The following is a 14,010-nucleotide window of genomic DNA, read 5'->3' on the forward strand; positions in this document are numbered from 1 at the left end:
GTAGAATTCCACCCTGACTCTTGACCTGGTATCTAGAAGTTGAGAAAGACTGACACGAGTGGAAAAACAGAGAGGCAGGAACACTAGAGTGTACCAAAGGCAGAGTCAATTATATGTATGTTTTGTTTGTTTTGTTTTGTTTTGTACCAGGGATCTAACTTGGGTCCTTGTGGTTATGAGGTAGGCACCAGAACCTCTGAGCTAAATCTCCGGCCCTACAATATATTGACACAGTCATTGGGGCACAGAATTGTTTTGATGCTGACTAAAACAGAAATTGAATGTTATTTTAAAATGATACAAAAATAATGCTGTCACATTCACCCCAGTGCTGAGTTTCAGCATATGCCAAATGCTCAGACCCCCTATAAATCTTGCTTCACCCCTCATTACATACTTGAATGGCTCACCATTTTGACTCTCAAGCTGTCTTGTCCCTGGACCTTATATGGTTCAAATATCTTGCACACAGTAGGGTACAAGGGAATTTCTGGGATAGAATCTGTCCATGTAGATCTGCTATGAACAATTTCTTAGTTATTACACACATTGTCAATATGTATATTTTTTTATTAGTGCATCTTAACTTTACAAAATATTTGGTTTCATTGTGGTATTTTCAACACCCATATAACATATTTTGATCATCTCCATCTTCCTTTTCTTATATGAGACACAGCAAAAACAACTAAAGCATAAATATCTCTGGGCTTATCTTCCTTCATTTTGTCTTTGATGGCTTGATACTTAGAATTTTGTGGTGGAGAATCTGAGCAATGACTAGAAAAAGGTAGTAAAAATAAGAAAAAACAAAGGTCACAAATTACTCAAGGAAGAGAAGGAAGAAGAAGCAGAAGCAGAAGAAGGAGAAGGAGAAGAAGAAGAGGAAGAAGAAGAGGAGGAAGAAGAAGAAGAGGAAGAAATAAGATATTGAAAAGAATAAGTTGCATGAAGCATAGAAGAGAACAGGTAGAGGAAGCACTGACTGTAAGGAGAGACAGAAAATTTTAGGGTCAGCTGCTAATCTGGGAGATCTTGTGTTTGAGAGAATTGAGGAGAGATGATTACAATAAAGGTTGATGGGAGTTTGAGATTGTATCTGCCTGGACATTATTTAATAGATTCCAATAAAGATTTGAATTATCAATTTGCTTTGATGGATAGATTGTATTTTTCTTCTGAGGCAACATTGAATAAGCAGTGGAATACATGGAGTACCAGCTTTTGTTTGGGTTACATCGCATTTTGGCATCTCCATTTGAGCACATCTAAATGACTTTCTAAATGTTTCAAGAGCCCATTTGCCTGGAACAATTCTGTATTTAAGTCTAAAACCATATTCTAGCAGTCCAGAGGCTGAGAGAGGAGAATCACAAGTTTGAACCCACCCTGGGAAATTTAGCAAGATCCTGTCTCAAAATAACAAATAGAAAAAAGGGCTGAAGATGTAACTCAGTGGGTAGCCCCTGGGTTCAATCCTCAGTAATAAAACAAAAACAAACAAACACCCTTCAAAAACACATATATAAGCATATTTTCCCATTAGTAAGAGGGGAATTTCTATTTCATTATATTAATTTACCTAAAGACACAGGTACCAACCATATTCCTGTTCAATTTCAAATTTAATGGGAACCTGAGTTTTGAACTATCTTTTTGCCCTTTAAGTGTTAATGCCCCAGTTTGAATGTATTTGTTAAAAATGTCTGAACTTGAGCCGGGGATTTAGCTCAGTGGTTCCGACGCCTGCTTCGCAAGCTCAAGGTCCCAAGTTTGATTCCCTAGTAGCAAAAAAAAAAAATCTGAGCTCAAAATTAACTATGTTCTTGGTAAATATTAATACAAATATATAAAACTGATTTCTTTGAGATATAAACTGAAAACATACATATTTTACAGCTGGCAATGAAGTTGTTTAAAGAATGACAGAACTTAGTTCAAATCCTGTCTTCTTATTAATGGCAAGATTTTGAGCAAGTTTCTTCTTTACTCCAACTTTCAAAATAAAAAGCAGAATAACAACATCTACCATGTGAAACTTCTGGAATGAACAATGACTTGATTCTGGTAGTTTTTGTGCACAGAAAGTGCATGTACATGCACATACACACAAGTTCTGAAAACACAGTTTGTGTAAACATCATAAAGAGTGCAAAGGGCCTGGGATGTAGCTCAATGGCACCATGCCTGCCTTGCAAGTGCAAGGTCCTGAGTTCGATTCCTGGTACCAGGAAAAAAAAAGATTTCACAAAAACTCACCTTCCCACTGAAGAAAATGATAAATTCTGAAAATGTGGTAGACTTGTCAAAAGTACATTAACCATCCACAAAGAATTATGAAACATAATCTACTCCTTTGTTACGTACACTATCAAAAATATTTTAATTCTATAAATACTTATTAGAGTAGAATTTACAAATGCAGCCCACCAGCAGGATGTAGCCCAAAGACATATAAAAATTATTTTACAGAGCTTTCAAAATTTTGAATTAGCTGCCATCTTGTCCCCTCCATGCCTTATTTATTAATTGATTTTCATTTCTTTCTTTTTAAAAATAAATGTTATTTATATGTTTTTAAAATATACAACAAAAGATATACATAAATAGTAAATGGTTATTATAGTAAACCAAATTAATATATCCATCATCTAACATAGTTACTCAGCTCCCCACTTTTAGTTAAAACAGCTATAATCTATTCATTTAACAAAACTCAAAATAATGCAACTATAGTCCTCTAGTTGCACATGAGCTCTTTTCATTTTTTCATCCTACTTATTTGCTATTTAGTATCCTCTGATCTACATTTTCCCATGTCTTCCTTCCATCACAATAATAATGTACTGTATTGTCAAGCTGCCATCTTGAAATACAGATGACCCCCAATTTATGATGGTTCCACTTAATGATTTTTCAACTTTACAATGGTAAAAAAGCAATATACATTCAGTAGAAATGGTACTTCAAATTTTTAATTTTTATCTTTCCCAATGCTAGAAATACTCTTGTGATGTTGGACATTAGCAGTGAGCTATGGTTCTTAACCATTCAATCACAAAGGTAAACAACTAAGACAGTATCGTGCTGTGTTGCTAAGTTATAATGGTGCATAGGTTAGGGGTATTCATTGTATTTTTGACATGACATTTTAAATTTGCAATCAGTTTATCAGGATGTGACCCCATTGTAAGTTGACCAGCATATGTATTTTAAAATAAAGTCTTTCACATAAATTCTAGATTTCCAGTTTCTTTGGAAAAAACGAAACCCACATTCTTGCAAGATGACAATCTAATAAAACTGATAGCAGCTGCCCACTTTAAACAGATCAACCATATCCTCCCCAATTTGGCACAGGCCTTACCTGGCCACTTTCCTCACTTATCTGCAGGCCTCCTACAGACAGCTGGGCTTGTGACTGCTGTACTAACAATCATGGCAGTTCTATAAGCCAAACCAGAACCACGGCAGTCCCCTCACAGAGCCCTCATTTAAGATGATTTATATCTGTCTTGGTATGCTGCTTATTTTTGTATCCCACACAGCACAATGCCTTTCACAGAATAGGTGTCATGCATTTTAGTTGAATAAATGAATAATTTAGTTTAAAGACAGCTGCTCATGTTCAGCTAAAACATCTCCTTCCCTTTTTCAAAAGCACAAAGCTTATTTTAATAAAACCTGAGGTCACATTCGTCCTTTGGGCAACTATAAACATTCAATCATTCCCCTCCTTCCTGCTTCTCTTGCAATTCCTGTCAATCTCCTCTCACCATCCACAGGCCAAAACTCAGGGACATTCTTTAAGCATCAGAAAGGATGTGTCTAAGTATGGATTTTCAGTAGCTCTCTCCAGCCAGGTTTAGGACTAATCCTAACATCTCAGAGAGAAGCCAACTCAGAACCAGTGTCTTTACCCATAAGAGTATCTGGCTCAGCTGCTTCAATTGTTAAGAGAAGGGAACTAATGTGAAGACCACTGAGGCCACCACGCAACATATGTCAAACATGCCAGATGAATATTTGGCATGAAGTCAGTTATAGAAACTGGCTGATGTGGAGGAGATGGAAGGAAATATGAAAAGGAGAGATGAGGAATTAATATGGGAAAAGTCAAGCTAGCTATTAATGGGTGATATTTTCTTTCCCAACTGGTACTTTTTAGAAATCCCTTTATCATTTCCAGAAGAACAGATCGACTAATGTTATGTTTCCAAAAAATTTGAAGTTTACCTTTATTTAGCTAATATGGGGTTGCATGTGGATGGCTTGTTTCTCCTTATAAATCCCATGATTTACACTGTTAGCTTTGACATTTCAGCTGTGCTTTCTCAGTCTCATGTCACAGAAGGATTTCTATCTACTTAGTATGGTAAGGTATATATCTGTTCTGTCTCTGCCACCTTCTCCTGCCATTGAATTTGCATATAGCAAGGAATCAAACAGATAAAGGGATTTAAGTGTAATAATTTAAGCAAAGGAGGAGTATCAAAGGGATATGATCTGAGCTGGCTCCTTTTATCTATGTAAAATTAACATTCATGGTGGTAGACTTGTGGTTTAAAATCCAGATAAGAAATATTTTATTCTCATGGCATTACAAACCAAGCTCAGCAATTTGTATTCTCACAATTTGACCACGCTAAGTTCTAGAAGCCTTTAGGAAACACCGGAGACATAAAAAGATCATATTGGCACTTGGGGAGTTTCAATTTTCTTAGTAATTTAGAACATACCCAACTGAAATATTCAAATAGTATTTCTAGGGCAAATATAGATAAATTATAGAAGGTTAATGCATACAAACACATCTATATATCAAACTTCTTGTTTTTAAGCCAGTGTAATGCTTTTTCTTATTTTTATTTTCTAAAAATAGAAAATTAAAAACTGATTTTACCCCTATGTGGCAAGCACTTATATACATATCATTTCACTTAAACTGCTCCATTCCCTAGGGCTTGGGTATCCCTCCTGCCTAGATGAGTAACTGAACTTCAGAGATGTAATTAGTCAGGTTAACCTCAACAGAAAAACTAGAGGCAGGGTCTGAGCTCTAATGTAATTCCACTCCATTCCACTTTGTACCACATCACCTTTGAATCCCCATTCAAAGCTTTTCATTTTGACTGCAGAGAATTACATTTCTCAAAGGAAGAGAAGATAAACTGTCTAAAGGAGACTATAAACATGTAATATGACCAACTTCTCCCTGTTAACCCAGAACCTTCTTAATTTTACCACCAAACACCACATCTTGGGAAATCACTTAGTCCTGGTTTAAAAAAAGAAAAGTTTTATGTCCCAGTCAACCCCTCAGTCCCAGGAAAATTGAGATGGTTGATCATTTTCCCACATTTTTATGGGCAGAGTCAATCTTGATATCTAGTTCTTTAGCATCATTCCCCACGTCACCACTACAGCCCACATACAATCCTTTACAGCCTAGCTGTAGCTTAGGCCCAAATACAGTTCATAGACTGTTGACACTAGAAACTCAAACAGACAAATTTAGGCAGTAGAAACTCCATAAGTGTTTCTGGAATTAGTGCCCACATTTTTGTCGAGTCTCCCAGTTCATAGGTTATAGCTTTACATGTTCATGCTCATCAGTGTTTACCAAATAAAATGTAGTAGATGTAACTAGTTCATAATAAATAGCAAAGGCAGTATTAAAGAGCCTAGAAGAATGTAAAGGTAGAGGGACAATCTGTCTGTCTCTTTTTCTTGGGAAGGGTAGAGAACTAGTGGGTTGACAGCACAGTGATAAATATCATCTCTCTCTCCTCTAGTAGGCCAATGGTGGAGTCACTTTTCCCCTCCTAGCAACTGCATCCCCAAATCACTACTCAGCTGCCAATACCATTTGAACTTCCAAAGGACCAAAGGCCAGTGTAGGTGTATGCTGTAGTTTGGATCTGGAATGGGCTTCAAAGATCCATTATGGTAAAAGGAGACTCCCTAGAAAATGTTATTGGGAGCTTTTTAAGTCATTAGAAGAGTGTCCTTGAAGGGGACAGTGGGAGCCTAGCCCCTTCCTTTTTCTGACTTTTGCTTCCCAGCCATGAGCTGGCTGTGCATTACCACCATGATGTGCTGACTCACCACAGAACTAAAAGCAACACAGCCAACCAACAATGGACTGGAACCTCTAAAACTGTGGGCTAAAATTAACCTTTTCTTTTTACAAGTTGATTATGTTAGGCATTTATTACAGTGACCTGAAGCTAACTAATACAGATCCAAGGGCTACACTAAACATTTCCTGTCTCTCCAGCAATGTGCTAACTTTTATTTACATTATTTTGCTTAATACTTGCAACAACATGATGCAGCTACTATTATTATTTCCATTTTATGGATAAATTAACAAAAACTTGTAAAAGTCAAAGGATTGAATCCAGAGCCCAAGCTTGTGGGTACAATGTCACCTGTATCACAAATTATCATATAACTGATAGAGATACCACAGCTAATAAGATGGTACCATGCTGATTTCTGATGCCTTTGATATCCTAATGATAACTTATTATTTTCTAATAATTGATAGGCCTTAAAGAGTTAAAGATTATGTAAAAAGATCTCTGTATAACGTAAGGTAGTTTAAGCTTGTCTTCTTTCTTCCAATTTTTTGGAGTTTTGTGCTTGGGGCTTGTAAATCTGAACCCTTGCCAAACCCAGTAAGCAGTTTTCCTATAACTGCATCTGGAGGTACTCTCAACTTAAAAACACTTCCCTTGAAAGGCCCAAAATATAACCTATTGAAAAGAAATCCCATACAGCATCTTCATCAAATGTTCCTCTTTCTTCCCTTTCCCCTCCCTTCCTTTTCCTTTTGAGTGAATTGGATGTTCTTGCATTCACAGGCCTAAATGATGAGTTCAACTAAAATGTAAATGTAGATAAAGTTATACTCTTTGCATAAAACATTCTTAAGTACTGATAATTACATAGAATATATTGGAATGAGCTAAGATCTACAGAAAAATTCTTGTTTAATCACCTCTAGTTTAAGTCATCTTTGGAAACCCATAGAATCAAGTATTTTTACCACTCTAGAGAAGCTTAGAAATACAGGAGTTTTGTGATTTTCTAACTTTGATCTGCTCAGCTTTAGGGACCTGCTCAATGAATGACTAGCCCACAAGGAACCATGATTACCAAGGAGCAGTGGCAGGGAAAAACTAAGTAAGGGCTTCAGCTCTGGCCATCTTCAATGAGCACAGATGGCAGATATTTTGAGTTGGCCTACCCGATGACACCCACTTCAACTCCTTTCTAGCTGGCTTCCTGTTTTGCACAGAGCCTAGTTTTAAACAAGCAATACAGAGGTAAAACAGAGCTACATGAAAAGGCATCCACAGGCTAGATCTCAGATATTCTGGCAAGGATAATGAAGCACTTTTCGAGAGAAAGGTGCAGAGTTTTTTATTACCAGATTATTGTGTGGGAGGCATGTGATGGGCAACAATGACAACATAGCTTCCACCACAGTAGGCACAGGCTGTGGTGGGATGTTTTCTCTAGCTGCTTGGTTCTTGGCTGAGAAACATACATCTTGTGCTTTTTTTTTATAACTAGATATGGTGTTTCCTTAAGATTTATTTTAGCCAAAGAGTTCTGGGAGGAAGAAAATATGAATACCACAAATTCTATCTGTTGCCTCATTTTACTCATTAAGAATTAAGAGATCAAAGCTGGGAGTGGTGGTGCATGCCTGTAATCCCAGCACTCGGGAGGCTGAGGCAGGAGGATTGCTGTGAGCTGGAAGCCAGCTTGGGCTACATAGTGAGTTCAGGGCCAGCTTGAATTACATAATGAAACCCTGTCTCAGAAACAACAACAACAACAACAAAAAGAATTCAGAGGTCAGAAACAGAGGTATTAACTGTAACATTGAGTCTAGAATCCCAGTTCTCACCATAGGCTCAAAGGTAACTCCAGGACCAAGTCTTGGCAAAGCACATTCTATATAATTCTTAAACCCTTAAGAATCAAGTAGGTGGCCCATGGGTGGCCTTTCATGAGCACCAGTCAGAAGACTCCAGTGTTACAAATGGCTATTCACATTTCTATTTCAAGCATTTTCAAATACCCTGTGTAAATTTTCAAATATTATTATTTTTATGAATGTCACTGTTATTCTAATACAATATAAGCAATATTCCTCATATTCCTCTTTTCAAAAGAATTCGGATATGTAGGGACAGCTCCTTGCACACTACTTGATCTGTTTCAGTTTTTGAATTTTTAACCTTTTTCCCAATGGGTATAGTATCTCTATCAATAGGGTCAGAATGGTACGGGACCTTCATATTACAGTATTGTATCATAGGTAGGATTAGAAACTATATATAGATTATATCATGTTAAGGGTTTGAACTCTGGTATCAGATTGGGATCTACAGCAAGTTATCTAACACAATTACAGTCTCAATTACCTCTAAAAAGTGAGAATAATAATAATACCTACCTATCTCATGAGATTGTTGTAAGATTTCTATATATGGAATTCATGCAAAAATCACACAATGCCTTACACACAGTACACAATAAGTGTTAGTCATTTTATGATTATTAAAATGAAAACTTATGTATAATAGGGAAAATTATACATAAAATGGTTCCTGCCTTCCAACTTCAGGCTCCTTTCAGACTTCAGAAGGAATGTCCTTGGGAGCATTTAGATGTTTGTCCCAAAGTACAAAGGTACTTTGTTTTCTTCCCCAGGAACTCAGGCAAAAAGGGAACAAGTGCAGTTGGCCAATGAACTCTCCACTAGACATCACCCACACAGTGTAAGCTGTCACAATCTGTGGGAAGCTCATTTTGGACACTCACATCGCAGGAAGAATTACACTACCCTGAAAATTGTCTAAGCAGTCCACAGTTTGCTTACTGGAACAGTCTGATTTGATCTGGGAACTGTGTGGAGGTAGGGCTCAGAACTTTACTCCGAGTTTTTAGGGGACACACAAAAGCTGAAAGACAGTTGATGGCACTGAGAAGTACTTGTCTGGACAATGATACTTTCCTATCTTCTGACTTTGGCCCAGGAACTCTTTAGAGATTTGTACATACAACATGTGTGACTGTGTCAGACAGCTTTCCATTACTCTAAAAGACATCCCTAAGGGCCGGGAATTTAGCTCAGTGGCTCCACCGCCTGCCTCACAAGTGCAAGGTCCCAAGTTCGATCCCTAGTACCAAAATAAAACCAAAAAAAAGCCCTGAGATGACCAATTTAAAAAAAGATAATGTCTATTTTGGCTCACAGTTTTGGAGGTTTCAGTCAGTGATCAATTGGTACTGTTTCTTTGGGCCTCTGGTTAAGGCAGCAATCGTGGCAGGAGCATTTGGTGGGGAGCATACATGGCCAGTATTGAAAGAATAGAAGAGGAAGATGTTAGATCCACTACTTCCTTCAAGGACATGTCTCCACTGACTGAAACACTTCCCACTATGGTTCTAATCCTCCCAATAACTCCAAGCTGGGGACTAAACCTTCAACACACGACACTGGATAACGCTAAGATTCAAACTATAGCAGGGTTATGGTTCATATCTAGATGTCCACCCAAACCCTCATGCACTCATAGGTGGAGCTCTGGGGAGGTGCCTGGACCACGGAGGTGTGATATTCATCAGTTCATAGCTAAATGTGATATTGGGAAGTGAAGCCTGGTCTGAGGAGCTGCATCACTAGGGCATGGCCTAGAAGGATTTATCTCCCTCTCTCCTCCCTTGATCTCCTTCTGCTTCCTGACTGTCATGCCATGAGCTGTTTCTCTTCTGCTATGCTCTCCTGCGACTACTTTCCACATTGGAGCCAGCAGACTTGGGACTGGAATCTTTACAAACAGTGAGCCAAAATTAACCTTTTCTCCTTTAATTTGCAAGTGTCAGGTATTGTGTCTCAGCAACAAGAAAGAAACTAAAACAAGCAGTGACAAAATACCTTAGTCATCTCTGAATAAACTTATAAATCAGAGATAACATACTCCAAACCAAATAGGTGGGTAATAGGTAATAGGCATTGAAAAAGTTCTACCTACTTAAGGCATTCACCTCAAGAATTTTTAATGTGCAAGCTAACCAGCTTTGTCTTACACTGCTGATAGAAATGAAAAGTGGGATTTTATAAATTTGGGAAGCTTTGTAAAAAGTAAAATATATGTCTACTATACAGTTCAGTCATTTCATGCTTGAGCATTTACCCCAGAGACATGAAATCATAAACACAAAGACTTTAACACAAGCATTCAACAAAGAATTGTATGTAATAGGCAAAAATCAGAAACAGTCCAAATGTACATCAACAAGTGAATATATAATCATATTATGGTGTATCCTTATAATGGAATTTTACTCAGTAATAAAAACAAACTGATAACACACTCAACAGCATGAGTGAATTTCAAAATAATTATTATGCAGAGTAAAAAGATAGTCTGAGAAATATAAATTAATGTATAGTGACAGAAATCTATAGTGAGTCTAGGAATAAGCAGCAAGCAGAAAGACTGGAAACTAGGAAGAATAAATTACAAAAGGCACAAAGAAACATTTGAAGGTGCTATATATGCTTATTATCCTGTGATAATAGTTGTATGGGTGTATAAAGGAGCCAAAACTATACACTTTATGTACATTTGATTGTATAACAATTGTATCAGGTGCCCAGGGATGACACAGCAGAGTATCACAAACTGAATAACCTGAAGAATAGAAATTCATTTCCTCACTGTTCTGGAAGTGAGAAGTCCTAGATCAAGGACTTGGCTTCTTCTGAGGCTATGAGAAAGAATCTGTTCCATGCTTTCCTCCCAGCTTCTGGTGATTTGGTGGTAATCCTTACTGTTCCTTGACTTGTAGAAGCATCAGCCTCATCTCTGTCTTTATCTCTATATGACTTTATTTATGTGTGTGTTCCTGTGTCCAATTTCTTCTTCTTTATAAAGACACCTGCCAGGTTAGATTAGGGGTAGACTCTACTCCAATGTTATCTTAGCTAATTACATCTAAAAGGATCCTGTTTCAAAACAAGTTACACTCAGCATGGGGATTTAGCTCAGTGGTGCCACCACCTGCCTCACAAGCGCAAGGTCCTGAGTTCGATCCCTGGTACAAAAAAAAAAGTTACACTCTGAGGTACATGAAGTTAGGACTCTAACATGAATTTGTGGAGCACAGGATTCAACTCAAAACAGCAATATACGTAAATAAGATAGTTTAGGACCACAACTTACAAAACTACCAAATTAATTACATTCAAATTCAATATTTAGTTTCATGAAATGGATGACAAACTTTTTCCTATTTTCCCATGATTTCATGCCTTGAAAGGTGAATGGTACTGATACCCATGATCAAACAACTCAGCAGTACTCGTGTACTTTTATCTTCTCTCATCACTTTTAACTTGTGAACTTTCTGTGGAATTTTCTTCCTTAGAATGTATTAAGACATCATGTGACTTTTACCTGATGAGAAGACATCATCTACAGATTAAAATAACACTTTTTTCTCTCATTAGCTCTAAATACTTCATTTAGTACTGTGTGGCTTCGACATCATTAAAAACACTAACAGTCACTGGCACTAGATGTTGTTTATGTGTATTCAATGATAAGGACACCTAGATGATTCAGAATATGCTCATATTAATTTTTCAGATTATTGGAATCAGAACAAATAAAAGTCTTTATATAATCAGTAGGGGGATTGATGATCATAAGGCAATTCAACTTTTAATATTTTGAGGGACCTCCATACTGTTATTCTCCATACTAATTTACATTCCCACAACAATGTCCAAAGGTTCCACTACCACTATATCCTCACCAAGTTTGTTATCTTTTGTCTTTTTTTTTTTCTTTTTGTACCATGAATCAAACTCAGGACCTTGTGCTGAGAGGCAGGCAATGGATCCACTGAGCTAAATCCCCAGCCCTTTTTTTGTCTTTTTTTAAATATAGCACTGAGGGTGTCCCCAGGGATGCTCTAACATTGACCTACATCCCCAGCCCTTTTTATTTTCATTTTGAGACAGTCTCACTGTTCCCAGACTGGCTAAAAACTTGAGATCCTCCTGCCTCAGCCTCCCAAGTAGCTGGGATTTACAGGCATATGCCACCATGCCTAGTATCTTTTTGATAATAGCCATTCTAACAGGTGTGAGATCTACCTTATTTTGCTTTTAATTTGCATCTTTCTGATAATTAGTGATTATGATTATTTTCTCATATACCTGTTGGTCATTTGTATGTCTTCTTTTAAAAAATATTTATTCAGATCCATTCATTCCCTCACTACTGAGTTGTCTGAGTTCCTTACATATTTTGGATATCAACCCTTATCAGATGTATGGTATGTGTCAGATGTATATTTTCTCCTTTTCTGTGTGTTGTCTCTAGCCTGTTGATTGTTTGCTTGAGCATGCAGAAGCTTTTAAGTTTGATGATGTCCCATTTGCCTATTTTTACATTTGTTGCCTGATTTTGAGTTTATATATAGAAACTTAGCAGATACTTAAGAATATATGCACAAATTTCTGGAAGGTTTGAGAATCCTAGTTAAAGTTACACTAACATACAAGAAACATCTGTGGTCGGAAAATCAAGGTAACTGGATTTTAGGCTGAGGTCTGCCATTAACTAGTAGTGGGATCTTGAATAAAGATTAAGTCCAGCCAAGTTTCTCAGATGCTCTGAAGTTCATGGAAATATTAAACTTCTTGACACTTCAGTTTGCACATCCATAAACTGAAAAAGTTGAGGTAGATCATATCAAAGGTCCTTTCAGCTCTAAAATCCTATGATGCATGCTGAATTGAACTGCAATGACCTTGCTTCTAAAACCCAGGTAAGTTACCATTTATATATCACATATCTATCTGCAGCCTTCTCCACACTCACAAAAATTAAAAACTAAATCTGTTTTCCAAAAGATAGCATATATGCAATGGCAAGGTTTTAGGCAAGGAAACAGACTAAAAGGTACAAGGTGAATTGAATTCAAGAAAATAAAGATTTCAGCAGATGATTAGTTAGGTAGGTGAGTATTGAGTTACCCCTGAAAATGGAATATGGGCAATGTCTTAGAAGAGCCTGTTCACACACTCAGATAAAAAGTATGAGACTCTTATGTTATAAAAATAAAATGAAGCATAAGCAAAATGTAGACAAACCTCATAGATGAAGGTACTAGATAAAGTGCAGAGGAAATTCTGTACATTTAGTGCTTCTGTAAAATGTGTATAAACCACTTATTCTACTCTCTCTGCCAACCTTTCCTTTATAGCCTCACAGGCCCCTAAGACTAAAAGTAAGTATAGATGTTAAATTTATGATAATAGGGGCACTGAAATCCAGTGCAGTAGCCTCTTAGCATTTTCTTATGAGGAACAATTCTGAACTTCCTTAAAGTTTTACTGCTACTGAAAGAAAAGGGATATTATTAAAGGAAAAAAGGCTATAAGCAGATGACAGGACATCTGACAGCCCTCTTCTTCCTGCCTGAAGTCTCTGGGAACTTCCAGAAGGCAATGCATTGCTGGTAATCAGGTTAGCAATCAACTAAGAAGTTTGGCAAGGAACAGAGAATTGGCAAGCCCTGCTCTAGGGGTTATTCCATACATATTTTGTTTGCTATAATGATCCCAGTTTATTTGCTGTATGACTTTGAGCTAGTCATTTCCTCTCTCCTACCTTACAAACTTGTTATGGAAACTAATAGCAAACAGAGAGATGGCTGTATTTCTGATATATTTTGCTATATTTTAAACATAGATTGCTATGTTTTGGAAAATTTCTGTCTATATCTTCTAGGTATATGCCTAATGAGCATTCTGCAGCTTCCTTTGCTATTAGTTGTAGCTATGAAACTGAGTTCTTACTAATGGGATATAGGAGGAGGTAGTAGAAGCCATTCTTAACCTAGCCCATAGAATTTTTTCAATGTGATTCTCTTTCCTCTCTTTCCTTATCCTCTGTGTGAAGGGAAAGG

Source organism: Heterocephalus glaber, unplaced genomic scaffold, assembly GCF_053883595.1.
Source record: "Heterocephalus glaber isolate CG9 unplaced genomic scaffold, H.glaber_assembly_v1.0 deba00001472, whole genome shotgun sequence".
In the NCBI taxonomy this organism is placed as follows: domain Eukaryota; kingdom Metazoa; phylum Chordata; class Mammalia; order Rodentia; family Bathyergidae; genus Heterocephalus; species Heterocephalus glaber.